The sequence below is a fragment of the Narcine bancroftii genome, chromosome 1 (genome assembly GCF_036971445.1).
Source record: "Narcine bancroftii isolate sNarBan1 chromosome 1, sNarBan1.hap1, whole genome shotgun sequence".
NCBI lineage: Eukaryota > Metazoa > Chordata > Chondrichthyes > Torpediniformes > Narcinidae > Narcine > Narcine bancroftii.
The window spans coordinates 368488603-368509566 of NC_091469.1; the positions used below are offsets into that span (position 1 = coordinate 368488603).

Here is a 20964-nt window from a genome sequence, read left to right on the forward strand (position 1 = left end):
AGTGTGATAAATAAAAACTTACAAAAGAAAAACACCCCACACTTAGATCTGTTCAAATTCATAGACTGATAAAGTGTCAAAAACTTGGCAAAGAAATGAGGTACAGGTAGTGGATGTAAGTGTGTGTACATGTGTGTGCACACATACGTGGGTGAGTTTTGCTTTGTATGCTAGTACTTGGTGAGAGAGTGCTGCACTACACATAGAAGGGTAAAGGATGTTACAGCTGTGGCCTCTCAGTTGGAGGAGGTGTCCTAATAAGGAGAAAAGTGCAAGTGTCATCTGCCCAAAGACACAGGATCCCGTCTCTGTCCAGTCTGACTAGATAATTGACAGAGTGTGGATAGTATCCAGGTCAGACAAACCTTCTCCACCCATCTTTTCTGTACCCGCAGAAAGTGTAAAACTTGTATCTACATTTTCCCCCTCATCTCCATCCAAAGCCACAGACAGACCTTTCAGGTGAGGCAGAGCTTTACCTGCAGTTTGTCCAACCTAATCTACTGCATTTGTTGTACCCAGTGCAGTACATGAGTGAGACCAAATACTAATTGGGTGACTGACACCTACACTCTGTGGATCTAAAGTTGAACCAAACATTTTAACTGCCAAACCATTGCTAAAAGGACAGATCTGTCCATGGCCTCATCCATTGTCAGGGCAAGGTCAAACATAAACTTGAAGGAACATCATATTGCCCCAATGAACCTTAAACCTAATGACATGAACATTAATTTTTCTCATTTTTGGTTACCACACCTCCATGTAATTCCACTGTTTCCACCTTTTTAAAAAGAAAATCTAAACGGGTAAAATAGTCTCAATGAAGAATTCAGTCCTGAAGCAGTGACTGAACATTCCTATCCATGGATACTATGTGTTCTGCTGAGTTCCTGCAGCAATTCTCTTTGCTGAAACGTTAACTCTTTTTTTCTTTCTATTGAGACAACCTGACCTGCTAAGTTTATCCAGTATTTTATGTTTTATGCGCGATTTAATTATTTCTTATCTTGTTAATTTTTCCCCCATTCTGAAAAAAAATCATTGATCTAAAATGTTGCGTCTTCTTCATTCTACAGGTGCTATATGACCTGTTGGGAATTCCCAACAATTTCTTTGTTTTTTTTTTTAAAGATTATTATTTTCCAACTTTTACTGCACATTTGCACAGAACATTATCAAGGCATGACAAAGATATTAAAAAATGTAAATGAGTTCCAAATAAAGAATGAATTTTAACATTGTAGCAAAGTTTATTTTGAAGGAGAACAAATGAGGAGAGGTTGGTGGACAACAGAAGGGACACGTGTGCTGGGATCATGTTGCCTACAGCATTCTGAACCATGCAGAAATGTGAAATTCTTGCAAGGGCCTGCATTTGTTTCACCTGACATCCTCTGTGAATAGAGAACAAAATTTACTCAGTTTGCCTGGAATAAAGAATGCTGGCTCAATGGGCAAGTGGCAATTGTGGAAAGTTGTAAATATCTTTAGCTAGATTCTGGATGGATAAATATTCATGCCAATCTTCTTGACTACAAAGAAATTATTGGATTTAAGACAACTATCCAAGTTGACAGATATGGTACACGGTAGAGTGGCATGGTACAGGATGTACAAATGAATAGACATACTGAAGGCAGGAGATGGATCATTATGTGGAAGAAGTTGGTGACTAGTCCACACAGCCAAGAGTTTAGGGTACATAGCTTTCAGCTTGTTAGAAACCAGCAAGGGAACCTTTAATGAGCACCATGAAAAACGCAGAAGTCCCAAGGGCATTGGTGGGTTTGTTCATGGTTGACTGAAGGGTAAAAAAAGTACTCCTGGACTTGGTGGTCCAGCAGCCTCACGCCTCCTGTAACTTGGGTTCAATCCCAACCCCTAGTGCTGCCTGGGTGGGATTCTCTCTGTCATCACTTGGTAATAGCTCCAGCTGCTCCAATTTCCTCCAACATGCCCACAGACATTCGAAGTCCAAAAGACATGGCTTGGTCAGTTTATTTGCTGCTTTAAATTGCCCCAGAGCATGGATGTGATGAAGAATCAGGGTGGGGGGGTGGGGGTGTTGGATGTTGAGCAGAAGAGTTAATAACATGGGGAGAAATCAGCATCAGAATTTATATATATATATAATATATCTTTTCTTTGGCTTGGCTTCGCGGACGAAGATTTATGGAGGGGGTAAAAAGTCCACGTCAGCTGCAGGCTCGTTTGTGGCTGACAAGTCCGATGCGGGACAGGCAGACACGATTGCAGCGGTTGCAAGGGAAAATTGGTTGGTTGGGGTTGGGTGTTGGGTTTTTCCTCCTTTGCCTTTTGTCAGTGAGGTGGGCTCTGCGGTCTTCTTCAAAGGAGGTTGCTGCCCGCCAAACTGTGAGGCGCCAAGATGCACGGTTTGAGGTGTTATCAGCCCACTGGCGGTGGTCAATGTGGCAGGCACCAAGAGATTTCTTTAGGCAGTCCTTGTACCTCTTCTTTGGTGCACCTCTGTCTCGGTGGCCAGTAGAGAACTCACCATAGAACACGATCTTGGGAAGGCGATGGTCCTCCATTCTGGAGATGTGACCCACCCAGTGCAGTTGGGTCTTCAGCAGCATGGATTCGATGCTTGCGGACTCTGCCAGCTCGAGTACTTCGATGTTGGTGATGAAGTTATTCCAATGAATGTTGAGGATGGAGCAGAGACAGCGCTGATGGAAGTGTTCTAGGAGCCGTAGGTGATGCCGGTAGAGGACCCATGATTTGGAGCCAAACAGGAGCATGGGTATGACAATGGCTCTGTACATGCTGATCTTTGTGTGTTTCTTCAGGTGGTTGTTTTTCCAGACTCTTTTGTGTAGTCTTCCAAAGGTGCTATTTGCCTTGGCGAGTCTGTTGTCTATCTCTTTGTCGATCCTTGCATCAGATGAAATGGTGCAGTCAAGGTAGGTAAACTGGTTGAACGGTTTGAGTTCTGTGTGCCTGATGGAGATGTGGGGGGGGGGCTGGTGGTCATGGTGGGGAGCTGGCTGATGGAGGACCTCAGTTTTCTTCAGGCTTACTTCCAGGCCAAACATTTTGGCAGTTTCCGCAAAACAGGACGTCATGCGCTGGAGAGCTGGCTCTCAATGGGCAACTAAAGCGGCATCGTCTGCAAAGAGTAGTTCACAGACAAGTTGCTCTTGTGTCTTGGTGAGAGCTTGCAGGTGCCTCAGATTGAAGAGACTGCCATCCGTGCGGTACCGGATGTAAACGCCGTCTTCATTGTTGAGGTCTTTCATGGCTTGCTTCAGCATCATGCTGAAGAAGATAGTAAAGAGGGTTGGTGTGAGGACGCAGCCTTGCTTCACGCCGTTGTCAATGGAGAATGGTTCGGAGAGCTCATTGCTGTAACTGACCCGACCTTGTTGGTTTTCATGCAGTTGGATAACCATGTTGAGGAACATTTTCTCCCCTTCCCTCCCTCTCCCCTTCCCACCCCCTCCAAAACCAATAAATATTAAACATATAAAATACAATAAAATCATAAAACAACATCTTCACACAAAGGAAAAACAAACAAGAAAGATGTGTCATCTACTTTTACACATTAAATCTAATTGTTTTTATCTTTTTTTAGAAGATGGAAGTCCGAGGCATGCTCTTTCTGTTATGTTTCATGTATGGTTCCCAAATTTGTTCAAACAATGTAACTTTGTTTTTTTAAATTCCATGTAATTTTTTCCAATGGAATATACTTATTCATTTCCGTGTAGCATTGCTGTATTCTCAGGCTCGCTTCCATTTTCCAAGTTAACATTATATTTTTTTGCTACTGCCAAGGCTATCATAATGATTATTTTTTGTGTTTTATCCAATTTGAGACGTAATTCTTATGTTATTTAAAAGAAAAATTTCTGGATTTTTTGGTATGTTGTTTTTTGTGATTTTATTTAATATCTGATTTAGTTCTTCCCAAAATGTATTCACTTTCGTACATGTCCAAATTGCATGTATTGTTGTGCCCATTTCCTTCTTACAGCGAAAACACCTATCCAATATTGTTGGATCCCATTCTTTTAATTTTTGAGGAGTGATGTATAACCTGTGCAACCAATTATATTGTATCATATGTGACCTTGTGTTTATTGTATTCTTCATAGATCCAGAACATAATTTTTCCTATGTTTCATTCTTTATCTTTATATTTAAGTCCTTTTCCTACTTTTGTTTGGGTTTGTACCTTATTTCTTCATTTTCCTTGCCTTGCAGCTTAATGTACATATTTGTTATAAATCTTTTAATTATCATTGTTTCTGTAATCACATATTCAAAGCTGCTTCCTTCTGGTAATCTCAATCTGTTTCCCAATTTATCCTTTAAATAAGCTTTCTGTTGATGGTATGCAAATATTGTACCATGAGTTATTCCATATTTGTCCTTCAACTGTTCAAATGTTAATAAATTATTTCCCAAAAAACAATTTTCTATTATCTTGATTCCTTTTCTCTCCCATTCTCTAAAGGAAAGGTTATCTACTGTAAAAGGGATTAGTGGATTTTGTGTCAATAGCATTTTTGGTATTTGGTAATTTATTTTTTTCCTTTCTACCTGTATCTTCTTCCATATATCAAGTAAATGATGCAATACTGGTGAGCTTTTATATTGCACTAGCTTTTCATCCCACTTATAAAGTATGTGTTCCGGTACCTTCTCTCCTATTATATCTAGTTCTATCTTAGTCCAATCTGGTCTTTCTCTCGTCTGATAAAAATCTGATAAGTACCTTAATTGTGCGGCTCTGTAATAATTTCTGAAGTTTGATAACTGCAAGCCATCTTGATTATACCTCTCTGTTAATTTATCTAGCGCTACCCTCAGTTTCCCCCCCTTTCCAGAAGATTATCCTTATTATTCTCCTTAGTTCATCCAAGAATTTCTCTGTTAAGGGTATTGGTAACATTTGAAATAAGTATTGTATCCTTGGGAACACATTCATTTTAATGCAGTTCACCCTCCCTATCAATGTTAGAGGTAGTTATTTCCAATGTTCTAAGTCTTCCTGTAATTTCTTTATTAAAGGCTGATAATTTAGTTTGTACAAGTGGTTTAAGTTATTGTCTATCCTGATACCTAGGTATCTGATTGCTTGTGTTTGCCATTTAAATGGAGATTCTTTAAGTTCTGTATAATCCGCATTACTCATTTGGCATCACTTCACTTTAATTTGCGTTGACCTTATACCCTGATATTTCTCCATATTCCTTCAATTTCTTATGTAATTCTTTTATTGATTTCTCTGGTTCTGTTAGGTATACTATGATGTCATCTGCAAATAAGCTGATTTTATACTCCTTCTCCTTTATTTTTATTCCTTTTATTTTATTTTCCTTTCTTATCAGCTCTGCCAATGGTTTTATTGCTAAAGCGAACAATGAGGGGGATAATGGACATCCCTGCATAGTTGATCTGCTTAGTTTGAACTGGTTTGATACATAGCCATTTACCACTACCTTTGCCAATGGTCCATTATATAATGCTCTAATCCAGTTAATATATTTTCCTGGAAGATTGAATTTCTGTAACACTTTAAATAAGTAGTTCCATTCTACCCTATCAAAGGCTTTTTCTGTGTCTAAGGCAACTGCCACCATTGTTTTTTTTTATTCCCTTGAGCTGCATGAATTAAAGTAATAAATTTACAGACATTGTCCGCTGTTCGTCTTTTCTTGACAAATCCAGTTTGATCTTGTTTTACTATTTTTGCTATACAGCCGGCCAATATGTTTGCTAATAATTTTGCTATTATCTTATAATCTAAGTGAAGTAAGGATATTGGTCTATATGATGCTGGTGTTAATGGATCCCCCTGTCTTTGGTATTACTGTAATTATTGCTGTCTTGCATAAATCTGGTAAGTTTTGTGTTTCTTCAACCTGATTTATTACTTCCAGGAGAGGAGGAATTAATAATTCTTTAAATGTTTTGTAAAATTCTATTGGAAATCCATCCTCTCCTGGTTTTTATTGTTCGGCAGCTTCTTTAATATATCCTGTACTTCCTCTATTTCAAACGGTTTTATCAGTTTGCTTTGATCCTCTACTTGCAATTTGGCAGTTCAGTTTTAGCTAAAAACTCTTCTATTTTATCATTTTTCCCCTCATTCTCCATTTGGTATGGTTGTTCATAAAATTCCTTCAAGTTTTCATTGATCTCTGTTGTGTTATATGTGATTTGTTTGTCCTCTTTCCTTGATGCCTTGCTCTGTTTTAAGTTGCCAGACAATATTTTGTTTTTTTTCTCCCAATTTGTAATACTTTTGCTTTGTTTGCATTATGTTCTTCTCCACCTTGTACATTTGTAATGTTTCATATTTTATTTTTTTGTCCGACAATTCTCTCTTTTTCTTTATATCGTCCCTTTTCACTAGTTCCTTTTCTGTACTTGCTATCTCCCTTTCCAGCTGCTCTATTTCCCTATTTGTATTCCTTTTTAATCTTAGTTACATAGCTTATTATCTGTCCTCTAATGAACGCTTTCATTACATCCCATAGTATAAATTTATCTTTGACAGATTCTGTGTTTATTTCAAAATATCTTTTAATTTGGCGATCCATAAACTCTAAATTCCTGCCTTTTAAGTAGCATGGAGTTTAATCTCCATCTATATGTTCTTGGTGGGATGTCCTCCAGTTCTATTGCTAATAACAGGGATAAATGATCTGAAAGTAGTCTAGCTTTATATTCAGTTTTCCTGACTCTCCCTTGAGTATGGACCGACAACAAAAAACATATCAATCCTTCCAACGTCTTATTATCTTCTCTAACTTTATTCCTTACCTGCTCCAGTATATTCTTTCTTGTCATATATCTTAAAAATTTTATTAAGATGGATCTCGGTTTTTGATGTATCTGCAGATTCTGTACTAGTGTTCTATGTGCCCTTTCTATTTCTATTTCTTCATGTAAATCTGTCATTGCCAACACCTTTGGGATCCATCCTTTTATAAATTCCTTCATGTCTGAGCTTTCTTCACCCTCCTTCAGGCCCACTATTTTTATGTTGTTTCGCCTTCTGTAGTTTTCCAACATATCAATTTTCTGAGATAACAACTCTTGTGTCTCCTTAATTTTTTTTGTCACCTTCTTCCAATTTTTCTCTTAAATCATTTATTTCCATTTCTACAGTCGTTTCCCACTCCTCCACATTTTCTACTCTTTTCCCTATTTCTGTCATGACTAGTTCTAAACTTTGCATTTTATCTTCTGCTCTTTTCATTTTTCTTTTAATTGCACTAAATTCTAACGATAATCATTCTTTTAATGACCTCATTTCCTCTTCAAAAAAGGCTTTATCTATATTTTGTCCATCTGCTTTACCTTTTTTCCTGTGAAGATCTTGGTCTTCTTCCTCCTCTTCTTCTGTGTCTGCACCTGTGTTTGTGTCTTCTTCTTTGTACCAGCTCTTTCTGATTAGCTACTTCTGTGTCTTTGTCGGGCCTCCTGTTTCTGGGCCTCTTGATGTCGGGCCACCAGTCGGAGGCCGAATGTCTGCTGGGCCTCCTGCTGTAGATCGTCTCATCGTTGATCGCCCTGTCACCATTCTCCCTCTACCAGCCTCTCGATTCTTTCCTCACTGTTGTTCTGTTTTTCTGGATTGTAGGTTTCCTCCAGCTGAGCGTCCCGATGCTGGGCATCTCTCAGCTGGTCACCCTGTAGCTTCCCACTCCTTGGCTGAGCCCCCATCCCACCGATGTTCTCTCTGTCTTTTGATTGCACACTGTGCATGCACGACTCCTCATGCATGCGCAGTTGTGCAATTTTGTTTGGCTCTGAGAGCCATTTTTGAAGTCCACTGGGCACTCACCAGGTTCGGAGATCGGCCACTCTTCAGCACTGTAGCTTCCTGCTCCCGCATGCAGGTAAGGCCTTCTTGTTCTTCACTGGTGATTTTCCTTTTCTTTCCATTGTTCTTACTTTCTCTCTTTTGGGTGCCATCTTCTGGCTCTTCTCTAACTTTATCTTCTATTTCCTGAGTTTTATGAGCTCTTTCCAAACTTTTTTTTTTCTGGAGAGGGCAGGTTCTACCCGATTGGCCACTACTCCATCATTTGACTCCCTCTTTGAACATTCTTCTAAGTCTGGGGTGTTGTGCTCAAAAATATTCACCCCCTACCCCCCCCCCCATAGACTACTTTCTCAGAAGTTTGTGAAGGTTTGGTATGACACCAGAAACCCTTGCAAATATCTACAGAGGTCTGCTGGAATGTGTGCTGACCGGCTGCATCACGGTCTGGTATGGGAACACCAATATCCCAGAGGTAAAGCCCTCCAAAAGGTAGTGGACACAGCCCAGAACATGACAGGCAAAACCCTCCCCACTATTGAGTACATCTAAAGGGAATGCTGCCGTCAGAGGGCAGCAGCAATCAACAAGGACCCACACCACCCAGCATATGCTCTGTTCTCAATGCTGCCATCAGGAAAGAGGTATAAGTGCCACAAGACTCTCACCACCAGTTTTAGGGACAGCTGCTGCCCTTCCACCATCAGACTCCTCAATGACAAACTCAGTCAGAGACTCATTTAAGGACACTTGTGCACTTTACTGATTTTCTTTTGTTCTCACTGGATTTCACAGTCAGTGTGTTTACATTTGTTATCTGTTTACAGTTCTTTTCTTTACATGTTTACGCTGTGTACAGTTTAGTTTTGCACAACCAGTTAGTGGTAATTCTGCTGTGCTCACAGTAATGAGTAATCTCGGGTTTGTATGTAATGCCCATGTATGTACTCTGAGAATAATCTGTAGTTACTGGCCACATAATGGGTCACAAACTTATCTTGTACAAGCCCAAATGTTGCAGAGACTGAAGCGGATAAAGATGTAAAAGGTGCATAATGTGCAGGCATGGTCTTGAAGACACTCGGTAGAATCTCCATAGAACCATAGAACAATACAGCATAGAAAAAGGCCCTTCTAGAATGTGCCAAACTATTATTCTCTATAGTCCCACTGATCTGCATTCTGACCATAGCCCACCAATCCAATCTTCTTAAAAATTAAAACTGGACCCACATTCACCTCCTCAGCTGGCAGTTCATTCCAAACTCCCACCACTTTCAATGTGAAGGTGATCCCCTCAATGTTTCCTCTAAACCTGCCACCCTTAACATATATCCTCTGGTTTGTATCTCACCTACCCTCAGTGGAAAAACACTCCCTACATTTACTCTGTCTAGACCCCTCGTAATTTTAAATGCATCTATCAAATCTCTCCTCATTCTTCTATGCTCCAGGGAATAGAGTCCTAACCTGTTTAACCTTTCCCTGTAACTCAGTTCCTAAAGTCTGGGCAATATCCGAGTAAATCTTCTCTGCATTCTTTCTATCTTTCCTGTAGTTAGGTAACCAAAACTGCACATAATACTCCAAATTTTGCCTCACCATTATCTTGTACAATTTTACCATAACATCCCAACTCTTATCAGCCTTCATAAATCAGTATTGAGTATATGTCAAAAGCTCTCTTTCCAACCCTATCTACTTGTGATGCCACTATTCCCAGATCCATCTGTTCTACTGCACTCCTCAGTGCCCTATCAATAGACAATAGGTGTTGGAGTAGGCCAATTGGCCCGTCGAGCCAGCACCACCATCTATCGGATCATGGCTGATCTTTCTCTTTCAATAACCAATCCTAGCCTTATTCCCATAACCCTTAACTCCCCTGCCCACAAGAGCCTTATCCAACTCTCTCTTAAATCTATCCAACAAATCTGCCCCCACAGATCCATAACTCTCTGGATTTAAAAAAAATGTTCTCCTCATTTCTGTCTTAAATGGCCTTTCCTGTATTCTTAAATGATGCCCTCTAGTCCCTCCCATCATTGGGAACATGTGCTCTGATTTCACTCTGTCAAGCCCCTTGATAATCCTAAATATCTCAATCATATCTCCCCTCATCCTTCTAAATTCCATCGCATATAATCCTAGTCTTTCTAACCTATCCGCGAATGTCAATCCTGCCATCCCGGGAACTAACTTTGTAAATCTGTGCTGCACTCCCTCTATAGCAAGTATGTCCTTTCTTAAATATGGGGACCAGAATTGGACACAATACTCCAGGTGAGGTCTCACCAGGGCCCTGTGCAACTGCAGGAGGGCTTCTCTACTCCTATGCTTAGAAATGTTGCTTTAGAAATTGTGGAAGCACGGTCGATATTTTCCAAAGTTCTTTAGATTTGGGGGAAGTGCCTGCAGACTGGAGAGTGGCTGATATAGCACCACTTTTTAAGAAGGGAGGGAGAGAGAATACGGGAAATTATAGACCGGTCAGCCCGACATCAGTGATGGGGAAGATATTGGAATCCATCATTAAAGGAGAAATAGCAGAACACTTTTATGAAAGCCAGCATACTGTTCGCCTTCTTCACTGCTTGCTGAACCTGCATGCTAGTTTTCAATGACTGGTGAACAAAAACGCCCAGATCTCTTTGCATTACCCCACTCCCTAGCTTAACTCATTTAAATAATATTCTGCTCTCTTGTTTCTGCCTCCAAAATGGACAACTTCTCATTTACTCACATTAAACTTCATCTGCCATTTCTCCGCCTACTCTCCTAACCTGTCCAAGTCCCTCTGCAATTTCCTGACATCCTCCTCGCACTTCACACTACCACCCAGTTTAGTGTCATCTGCAAATTTGCATAAGTAGTTATTAATCCCCTCATTCAAATCATTTACATAAATGATAAACAGCTGAGGACCCAACACTGATCCCTGCAGGACCCCACTCGTCACATTCTGCCATTCAGAAAATGACCCTTTTATCCCAACCCTTTGTTTGCTATTTCTCAACCAACTATCTATCCATGACAGCACCCTACTCCTGATACCATGCTCCTTGATTTTGTTAACTAGCCTCCTGTGTGGGACCTTATCAAAGGCTTTCTGGAAGTCCAAGTACACCACATCCACTGGCTCTCCCGAGTCCACCCTCCTTGTTATGTCCTTAAAAGATTTCAGGAGACTAGTCAAGTAAGATTTTCCTTTAAGGAACCCATGCTGACTAGCACTTCCTAAGTGTTCTGCTATTTCTCCTTTAATGATGGATTCCAATATCTTCCCCATCACTGACGTCGGGCTGACCGGTCTATAATTTCCCGTATTCTCTCTCCCTCCCTTCTTAAAAAGTGGTGCTATATCAGCCACTCTCCAGTCTGCAGGCACTTCCCCCAAATCTAAAGAACTTTGGAAAATATCGACCAGTGCTTCCACAATTTCTAAAGCAACATTTCTAAGCACCCTGGGATGCAGCCCATCAGGCCCAGAGGACATATCAGGCATCAGTTCTAACAATTTGCTCACAACCACCTGCTTCTGGATTTGAATATCCATCAGATTCTCTGTTTCCTTAGGTAATTTCACCAAGTCCCAAGATACTGCTTGACCCCTACCCCTTATCTGATCATAACCTATATCCTCCTTGGTGAAAACAGATGCAAAGTAATTGTTACGTTCCTCAGCCATCTCCATGTTCCCATTGATAATTTCACCTTTCTCTGTTTTCAAGGGCCCAATTTTGGCCCTAACCAATTTCTTCCTTTTTACATAACTGAAGAAGCCTTTGCTATTCCATTTTATATTTGTTGCCAGTTTACTCTTGTACTTTATTTTCCCCTCCCGAATGACTTTCTTAGTTTCCCTCTGTTGTTTTTTAAAGGCTTCCCAATCCTCTAACCTTCCACTCTGCTTTGCTGTCTTATACTTATTTCTTTTGGACCTGATACTGCATTTGATTTCCTTTGTCAACAACAGCTGCCATTTGCTCTTCGTAGAGCCTTTCCTCTTTGGAATGAATATATTCTGAATCCTGTGAAAAATGACTAGAAATACCTGCCTTTTTTTGCCCAGTTGTCCTCCCAGCTAGAATGTCCTTCCATTTTATTTTGACTAGCTCCTCTCTCATAGCTGTATAATCACCCTTATTCAGCTGTATCACTAATGTTTCTGAATTCCTTTTCTTCTCCCTTTCCATTTGCAGATTAAAAATAATCATACTATGGTCACTATTACCTAATGGCACTCCTACCTCAAAGTCCCTTATTAACTCCACGTCATTGCCATGTCTGTCCTTTCTTGGTTTGTCCTTCGAAAATGCAACACCTCACACTTGTCCGCATTAAATTCCATCTGACAAATTTCAACTTGTTTTTCTAGCTGATCCAGATCCCTCTGCAAGCTTTGAAAACCTTTGCTGTCCACAATGCCTCCAATATCAGTGCAAACGTGCTGATCCAATTTACTACATTATCATCCAGATCATTGATATAGATGACAAACAACAATGACCCCAGTATTGATCCCTGACTCACACCACAAGTCACAGGCCTCCAGTCTGAGAAGCAAACATCCACCACCATTCTCTAACTTCTCGCGTATCGTTAATGTCAAATCCAGCTGGCTACCTCCCCATGAATATCTAGCACCTGAATCTTTCTGACTAACTATCCATGTGGGACTTTGTCAAAGGCATTACTAAAATCCACACAGTCAACATCCACAGCCTTTCATTCATTAACTTTCCTGGAAACTTCCTCGAAAAACTCTGAATGGTTAAAAATGATCTAATACAAACAAAGCCATGTTGAATATACTTAACCAGTCACTGGCTATCTAAATATTTGTATACCAAATCCCTAAGAACACTTTGCAATAACTTACCTATTACTGACGTAAAACACCAAAGTTTGCAGTGAAAACACACTGGAGAAACTCAGTAGGTAAACGGTGTATTTTATATAGCAAAGATGTATATAACTTTGCATAACCAAAGTTTCGGACTTGAGCCCTTCATCGAGAGCTCAAACTTGAAACGTTGATTATTTATTTTTTATCTTTGCTACATAAAGTATACTGTTTGACATGCTGAGTTTCTCCAGTGTTGTGTTTTTAACCGAAGACTGATATCAGACTCGCCAATCTATAATTTCCAGGGTTACTTTTGTAGCCTTTTTAAACAACAGAACAAAATGAGCTGCCCTCTAATCCTCCAGCACCTTACCCATGGCTAAGGACATTTTAAAGATTTCTGCCAGAGCCCCTACACTAGCCTCCTTCAAGGTCTGAAGGAATATCTTGTCAGGCCCTGAGGATTTATCAACTTTTATTTGCTTTACAATAGTAAGCACTTCCTCTCCTTTAATATGTATAGGTTCTATGAACTCATTCCTTATTATCCTTACTTCCTTAGACTCTGTGTCAGTTTCCTGAGTACATATGAATGCAAAAAAAAACCATTTAAGATCTTCCTCCATCTCTTTTGGCTCCATACATAGCCAGCCACTCTGATCTTCAAGGGGACCAATTTTGTCCCTTACTATGCTTTTTCTGTTAATATACCTGTAAAAACACTTAGGATTTTCCTTCACATTGTCTGCCAAAGCAACCCCATGTTTTCTTTTAGCCTTCCTGATTTCTTTCTTGCCTTTTCTATACTCAAGTATGTCATTTGCTCTGTGTTGCCTTTACCCACTATACTCCTATCACTTCTTAACCAGATCCCCAATATCCATTGAAAACTAGGGTTCCCTATATCTGTTTATGTCTGTTTATTTTGCCTCTAATCCTGACAGGAACATATAAACTCTGTACCCTCAAAATTTAACCTTTTAAGGTCCTCCACTTTAGTTAGCACATCCTTTCCAGAAAACAACCTCCCAATCCATGCACTCTAGATCCTTTCTCATTTTCTCAAAGTTGGCTTTATTCCAATTTATAATCTCAACCTGAATCCCAGACCTATCCTTCCCTATAATTAATTTGAAACTGATGGTCACTGTGATCCAAAATGTTCTCCTACACTTACTTCTGTCACGTCTTGTCTCGATCCCTCATAGGGGGTCCAGTATTATACCTCTATATATTGATTTAGAAAACTTTCCTGAACAAATATGACAAACTCCAAGCCATCCAACCCTTTTACAATTCAGAAGTTCCAGTCAATATGTTGAAATTTAAAATCTCCGACTTTAACAACCTTATGTTTCCTGCAGCTGCCTGCTATCTCTCTCTCCAGATTTGATCCTTTAATTCTTGTTGACTATTGGGCCGTCTATAATACAATCCCATGAGTGTGATCAAACCTTTCCTGTTCCTTGGCTCCACCCATATAACCTCAGTAGACAAGCCTTCTGGTCTGTACAGCCTGAGCGCAGCTGTTATATTTTCCCTGACGAGCATTGCCCCTTGTCTTCCCTTTCATTCCACCCCCACCCCCAGCTCTATTACATCTGAAACCATGTAACACCAAAACAGTACTGCTCTTCCTGCAACCAAGTTTCACTAATTGTTGCAATGTGCCGGCACACCATTGGGCAGGTGAACCGGCCCCACTTGTAACACACGCGGCAGGGCAGCTGGCCAAAATGGCGCCATCGGGGATCTCCGACCTCGGCACTGGGCTCAGAAGCCCGCGCTTGGGGACCCACGTGACGCCCTGGTGATGTCAGCGCCCCCAGCGTGGTTCTCAGCCAGGTCCGGGCTGGGAGTATAAGCCCAGTCAGGCAGCCTGAAATAAATCAGTTCTGCTCACTGAGCTCAACCCATCTGGTTGTGTGTTATTTCAATTAGCAGTGTAGCTGCCGCTACAATTGGTAACCCTGACAGGTTCAAACACCTTTGAACCCAACATGAGCGACTCTTCAATCAGTGCTATAGCCGTCAAGCTCCCTGACTTCTGGGTGTAGGAGCCGGAGACCTGGTTTAGCCACACAGAGGCTCAGTTTCACCTCCGCCAGATTTCATCAAACACGACCAGGTTCTACCATGTGGTCGCCGCCCTGGACCAGGCCACCGCCAAATGTGTGCTGCACCTCATTCAACACCCATCCACAGAATATAAATACAGGACCATCAAGTGGGTGCTCACCGGCTCCCTTGGACTATCCAGGCACCAGTGTGCCGCTCGGATGCTGCACCTCGACGCCTTGGGGGACAAGTTCCTGATTGAGCTAATGGATGAGATGCTCACACTCCTGGGCAATCACACCAACTGCCCACTTTTTGAGCGCATCTTTCTTGACCATCTGCCTGAGGACATCCAACCGCTACTGCCCCAAGAGAGCTTTGCTGACCCGAGGAAGGTTGTCAGAAAGCTCAAGAGCTATGGCTCGAGCGATTCCTGGAGGGCTAAGCAGTCCAGCAGGTCATGAGTCACGGGCATGACCACTTCAAGCCATTCTCTAGCACTGCGGTAGAACACCGGGTCCCTACAGGGGCCACAAAGAGCATAACCAGAGTCAAGGCATCTGTTCCAGGCCTCTGCTTCTACCACCAGCGCTGGGGAGCCAAGGCTCGGAAGTGTCGTCAGCCCTACCCAGGGAAACGAGCAGGTCGGCCGCTGTTAATGTCTGTGGCAGCTGGCTAGGGACACAGCCTTCTCTAATTGTGGGACTCGGTCAGCGGCCGACATTTCCTCATCGACACTGGGGCCCAGAACAGTGTCATTCTGGCCATGGTCATCAAGTCAAGGACCCGGCCTCAAGGACCTCCCCTCCGTGTGGCCAATGCAATGGAGATCTGGACGTTTGGAGACAAGACCGTCCACTTCTAGATCACCCGGCAAAAGTTCTTGTGGAGGTTCACCATCTCGTCCCTTCCGAACGCCATCCTGGGTGCCGACTTCCTCCTCGCCCATGGGCTCCTGGTTGACATTTGAGGTAGGCGCCTGGTAGATAACCGTACCTTCCAAGCCGTTCACCTCAATGCCTCCTGCACAGAGCAGTCACAGATGGCCACGTCCCAAGGACTGGTTCCAGCACATCCTGGACGAGTTTGCAGCCCTCCTCAAGCCACAGTTCTCCACTGCCTCTCCGCATCATGTGTTCCATCATATCCCCACACCAAGGCATGCTGGCTCCCACTGGATAAGCTGCAGGTGGTGAAGGAAGTTTTTGCATCTGCTGGAGCTGGGGATCATTCGGCGCGTTGACAGCCCTTGGGCCTCACCGCTCCACCTGGTTCTGAAAGCCTCCGGTGGCTGGCGTCCCTGCGGAGACTACTGGCGGCTTAACGAGGTGACAGTTCCTGACCATAACCTGATCTCTCACCTCCAAGACTTTACCCTCGCTCCATGCAGGTTGGCTGTATTCTCCAAAGTCGACCAGGTGCACGGGTATCACCTGTATCACCAGTGCACCACGAGGACATACTCAAGACGGCCATCATCACCCCCTTCAGCTTGTTCGAATTCCTTCGCATACCATTCGGGCTCAAGAACGCCGCCCAGACCATCCAGCACCTTATGGACTTGGATTTCGTCTTCATTTACTTGGACGACATTCTTGTTGCCAGCAGGGATTGGGCGCAACACAAGGCCCACCTGTGCACCCTCTCCTCCCGACTGGCCCACTTCGGCCACCCAATCAACCCAGCCAAGTGCCATTTCGGGAAAGAATCCATGCAGTTCCTGGGCCATACCATCATGGCCGGAGGAGCCACACGTGCTGCTACGAAGCTCCTGCAATCAAGGAGTTCCCATGCCCGGACAACCTCAAGGGGCTGCAGGTGTTCATGGGTATGGTCAACTTCTATAACCATTTCATCCCAAGCACTGCGCGCATCATGCACCCTCGTCGCAGCCAAACACAAAATGCTTGCCTGGACCCCAGAGGCCTGCAGGGTGTTAGAGGCCTCAAAGGATCCCCTCGCGAAGGCTACCATGCTCTCCCACCCACACACCGACCTGCATATGGCGCTCTCCGTCGATGCCTCTGCCATAGCTGTTGGCGCAGTCCTGGAGAAGCAAGTGAATGGACAGTGGAAGTCACTGGCATTCTTCAGCCGGCTTCTTTGCCTACCAGAGCGCAAGTATAGTGCCTTCGACCATGAGTTACTGGACATGTACCTGGCGGTGCGGCATTTCCGCTATTTCTTGGAGGGAAGGACTTTTACCATCTTTACCGACCACAAAACTCTCACTCAGGTGCTCACCATGGCAAAGGATCTCTGGTCGGCCCACCAGCAGTGTCACCTCTCCTTCATGTCGGAGTTTACCACTGACATTCGGCACAAGGTGGGGAAGGACAATATGGTCACTGATGCACTCTCATGACTGGCCATCTGCGTACTGACATCTGGCTTCTACTTTGACCAGCTCGCTCGGGACCAGAAGTCCAATGAGGAGACGTGAGCCTTCAGGACTGCCATCACGGGTCTGCGGTTCCAGGACCTCACGGCTCCTAGCCGTGAGGGCACTATTCTGTGTGATGTCTCCATGGGCACCCTGCGACCAGTGGTTCCCCAGCAGTGGCGCAGGTAAGTCTTCCACCATATCCATGACCTTTCACACCCTTCCATCAGGTCCAAGGTCCATATGGTGGCACAGCGTTACTACTGGGATGGGCTGTGGAAGCAGATCACAGGCTGGGCCAGAATCTGCACCCATTGCCAGCTTTCCAAGGTGCACAGGCACACCAGAGCACCCGTACAAGATTTTGAGCACATCTGGGAATGGTTCAGCCACATTCACATGGACATCGTCGGGCCCTTACCCGTTTCCCAGGGTAACTGTTACCTTTTCATGGTTGTGGACCGCACCACTCATTAGCCCGAGGCAATCCTGATGCCAGACGCCTCCATGGACTCCTGCTCCCAAGCACTGTTGCATGGTTGGGTCACACTGTTCGGCATCCCGAATCACCTCACCAGCTATCGGGGCATCCAGTTTACCTCTGCGCTCTGGGCACAGCTCGCCAATAGGCTGGGGATCAAGCTACACCACACCATGGCCTATCACCTGCAGGCCAATGGGCTGGTCAAGTGACTACACCACCACCTTAAGTCTGCACTTATGGCCTACCTCATTGGTTTCGACTGGGTGGACGAACTGCCCTGGGTGCTCCTGGGCATCCGCTCACCACCCAAAGAAGATCTATAGGCATCATCAGCTGAGCTGGTCTACAGCGCACCGCTAGTGCTACCCGGTGAGTTCGTCAACGCACCTCAACTCCCAGCGGTCACCGCATGAACTACTCCCCCACCTCCGGGCCCAGTTGGGCTCCTTCACACCCCCACCACTGCTCAGACACTGCACACAGGCCTCTTACATCCCCAGTGAGCTGCACTCCACAGAGTACATTTTTATTCAGCTAGGCCCGTCCACGGCACCTCTGCAGAGGCCTTACAAAGGGCCGTACAAAGTCATCCAGCATTCAGTCTATATTCACGCTGGACATCAGCGGAGGGAGGGAACTGTTTACGGTGGACAGGCTGAATCCAGCACACTTCGTCCCCACCGAACCAGTAGTTGTGGTCCAGCCCAAGAAGTGAGGCCACTTGACTAAAAAGGACATCGGCACCGGTTCTGGGGGGGGGGGGGGGGGTTGTGTGGTGGCACGCTGTTAGGCAGGTGAACTGGCCCCACTTGTAACACATGCGGCGGGGCAGCCGGCCAAAATGGCACCGTCGGAGATTTCCCCTTCGACCTCGGCACCGGGCTGAGAAACCTGTGCATGGGGACCCATGTGACACCTTGGTGATGTCAGCGCCCCCAGCGCGGTTCTCAGCCAGGTCTGGGTTTGGAGTATAAGCCCAGCTAGGCAGCCTGCAATAAATCAGTTCTGCTCACTGAGTTCAACCCATCTGGTTGTGTATTACTTCAATTAGCAGTGTAGCTGTAGCTACAACAATGTCATAAATCCACACACAAATTCATGCTCTAACCTTGTCTGCCTTTCCTACAATACCCCTTGCATTGATGTAGGTGCACCTGAAAACTTTTCCACCAAATTCAACCCTTTAACTTCTGACGTTACCTACAATCTTCACTTCATCTTTTTCCCCCTCCACTCTGCTATCTATTCCGGTTCTGTAGTTCCCATCCCCCTGCAAATCTAGTTTAAAACCCCTGGAGCATCATTACCAAACCTCCCGCAAGGATATTAATTCCCATCCAGTTCAGGTGCAAACCATCCTATTGAAACCGCTCCGATCTTCCCTGGAAGAGACCCCCCAATGATCCAGAAACCTGAAGCCCTCCCTCCTGCACCATGTCTTTAGTCACATATTAAGATGCATTATCCTCCTATTTCTAACCCCCCACTAGCACATGGTAAGGGAAGCAGTCCTGATATCACAACCTTGTATGGTCTTGTTCTTGGCACCTAACTCCCTGCCTTCTCTTTGCAATACCTCCTTACACTTTCTACTCTTGTCATTAGTCCCTATATGGACCACAACATCTGGCAGCTCACCCTCCCTCCTGAGAATGCCGTGAACTTGATCTGAAATATCTTGGACCCTGGCACCAGGGAGTCATCTGGGATTCCATAGAACTTTTATCTGTTCCCCTAACTATTGAATCCCCTATCACTACAGCTTATCTCTTCTCCTCCTTTCCCTTCTTATCCACAAGGGCAGACTCCTTGTTAGAGATCTGTCTATTGTGCTTATGTCTGATAGCTTGATATTCAACCCCCCCCCCCAAACCATTAGTATCCAAAATGGTTTTCTCATTACTGGGGAAAATGATCATAGTGCCCTGCACTGATTGTCGGTTCCATTTTTCTCTCCTGGGTATCACTCTCCCACTTTACTCCTGCCTCTTCAGTGTGACAGCATCCATGTAACTCCTGTCTATCACCACCTCTGCATTCTGAATGATCTGAAGTTCATTCAACTCCAGCTCCAATGCCTTAACTCTGTAAGGAGCTGCAGTTGGATGCACTTCTCGCAGATGAAGTCATCAGGGATGCTGTTGGCTTCCCTAACAATCCACATCCTGCAAGAGGTGCATGGATCTGCCCTGGCTGCCATTCACCTTATCTATTGAAATAGGGGAAAAAAAAGTTAAAAATACCTGTCCTTACCTTGCCTCAACTCCTGCACCTTCTCCCCAGCCTCTGCTTGCCAAAGCGTCACGAGGCAAAGCTCCATTCCTACCCTGAATCACTCACACATTAGCCGCTTTGCTTGTGCTTCGCCACTTTTTATTGACTAGAACTAATCAGCCAATGGAGAGATCCAAAAGGACACTTACTGATCCTGCTGCTGTTTGGAACTGGTTGGGCCCGTCCCTTGCTCGCAGCTTGTTCTCACAGTCTCAAGTTGAGATCCAAATAAATATTTGCCAATCCCACTGTAGATTCATCTGCTTGGATCCTGTTCAAACTCAAAATACAATGAGGTGTTTTATACAATTAAGAACAGGATTGAATGTACACAGTTTTCAGGCATACAGCTCCTCGCATAGTAAGTAATGTACAATGGGATTACATATCATCTAACAAACACTACTACATGAAACTGTGGAATCCAGTTAACACAGCTGATTGTCTAAATCTGGTTGTGCAAACAAAGTATCTCCAGCTTGCTAGTTTTAATCATGACTGGTTCTTCTTTGAACAAATGAACTTGCCAATAACCCCTACTGGATATCTTTAACATGGGTTGGACTTCTGATTTCAGACTCAGTTTCAGATTTATTGTCAGAGTACATAATATGATATCACATATATCCATGAATTATTTTTTCCTGCAGGCAAGCTGAGTTACCACATTATTGGAGTGCAAACAAATTACTCAACGTACATGTGTAAACAAATAAAGAAATGTAAATAACTCTGCAATTCAGAGAGAGAGAAAAACATCAACCCAACAGTATCAGACAGATATTTTTGCTGTAAAAAGGAAATGGGAACAACAGTACATGCAATTTGGGCATGTGAGAAAGTGGAAAAATTTTGGGAAGATCTAAACCAGATATTAAATAAAATCACAAAAAGCAATACACCAAAAAACCCAGAGATCTTCCTTCTAAGTAATATAAGAAATAAAGAATTTGGACTTGATTTGGATGGAGCACAAAAAAGATTTATTATGGTAGCCCTACCTGTAGCAAAAAAAGTATTATGTCATCCTGGAAATTAGAAGACAACTTGAGAATACAACAATGGTACATAGAAATAAATAAATGTATTCCATTAGAAAAAAATAACAT

General features: G+C 43.6%; 2 long non-coding RNA genes across 4 annotated transcripts in view; both read right to left on the reverse strand.

Annotated features, from left to right (window-relative positions):
* The window catches only part of LOC138750845 (uncharacterized), a 42215-nt gene extending 29841 nt beyond the window's left edge, over window positions 1-12374 (reverse strand). The window contains exon 1 of the long non-coding RNA XR_011349548.1: window positions 12058-12374. This is a non-coding gene — a long non-coding RNA (uncharacterized lncRNA). The remainder of the gene's footprint in view (window positions 1-12057) is intronic.
* The window catches only part of LOC138750856 (uncharacterized), a 108877-nt gene extending 88630 nt beyond the window's left edge, over window positions 1-20247 (reverse strand). Inside the window, exon 1 of one of the 3 annotated variants that reach the window (XR_011349565.1) lies at window positions 20005-20247. This is a non-coding gene — a long non-coding RNA (uncharacterized lncRNA). The other 2 variants (XR_011349559.1, XR_011349570.1) reach the window with 2 other exon arrangements.
* Between the last annotated feature and the right edge of the window lie 717 nt (window positions 20248-20964).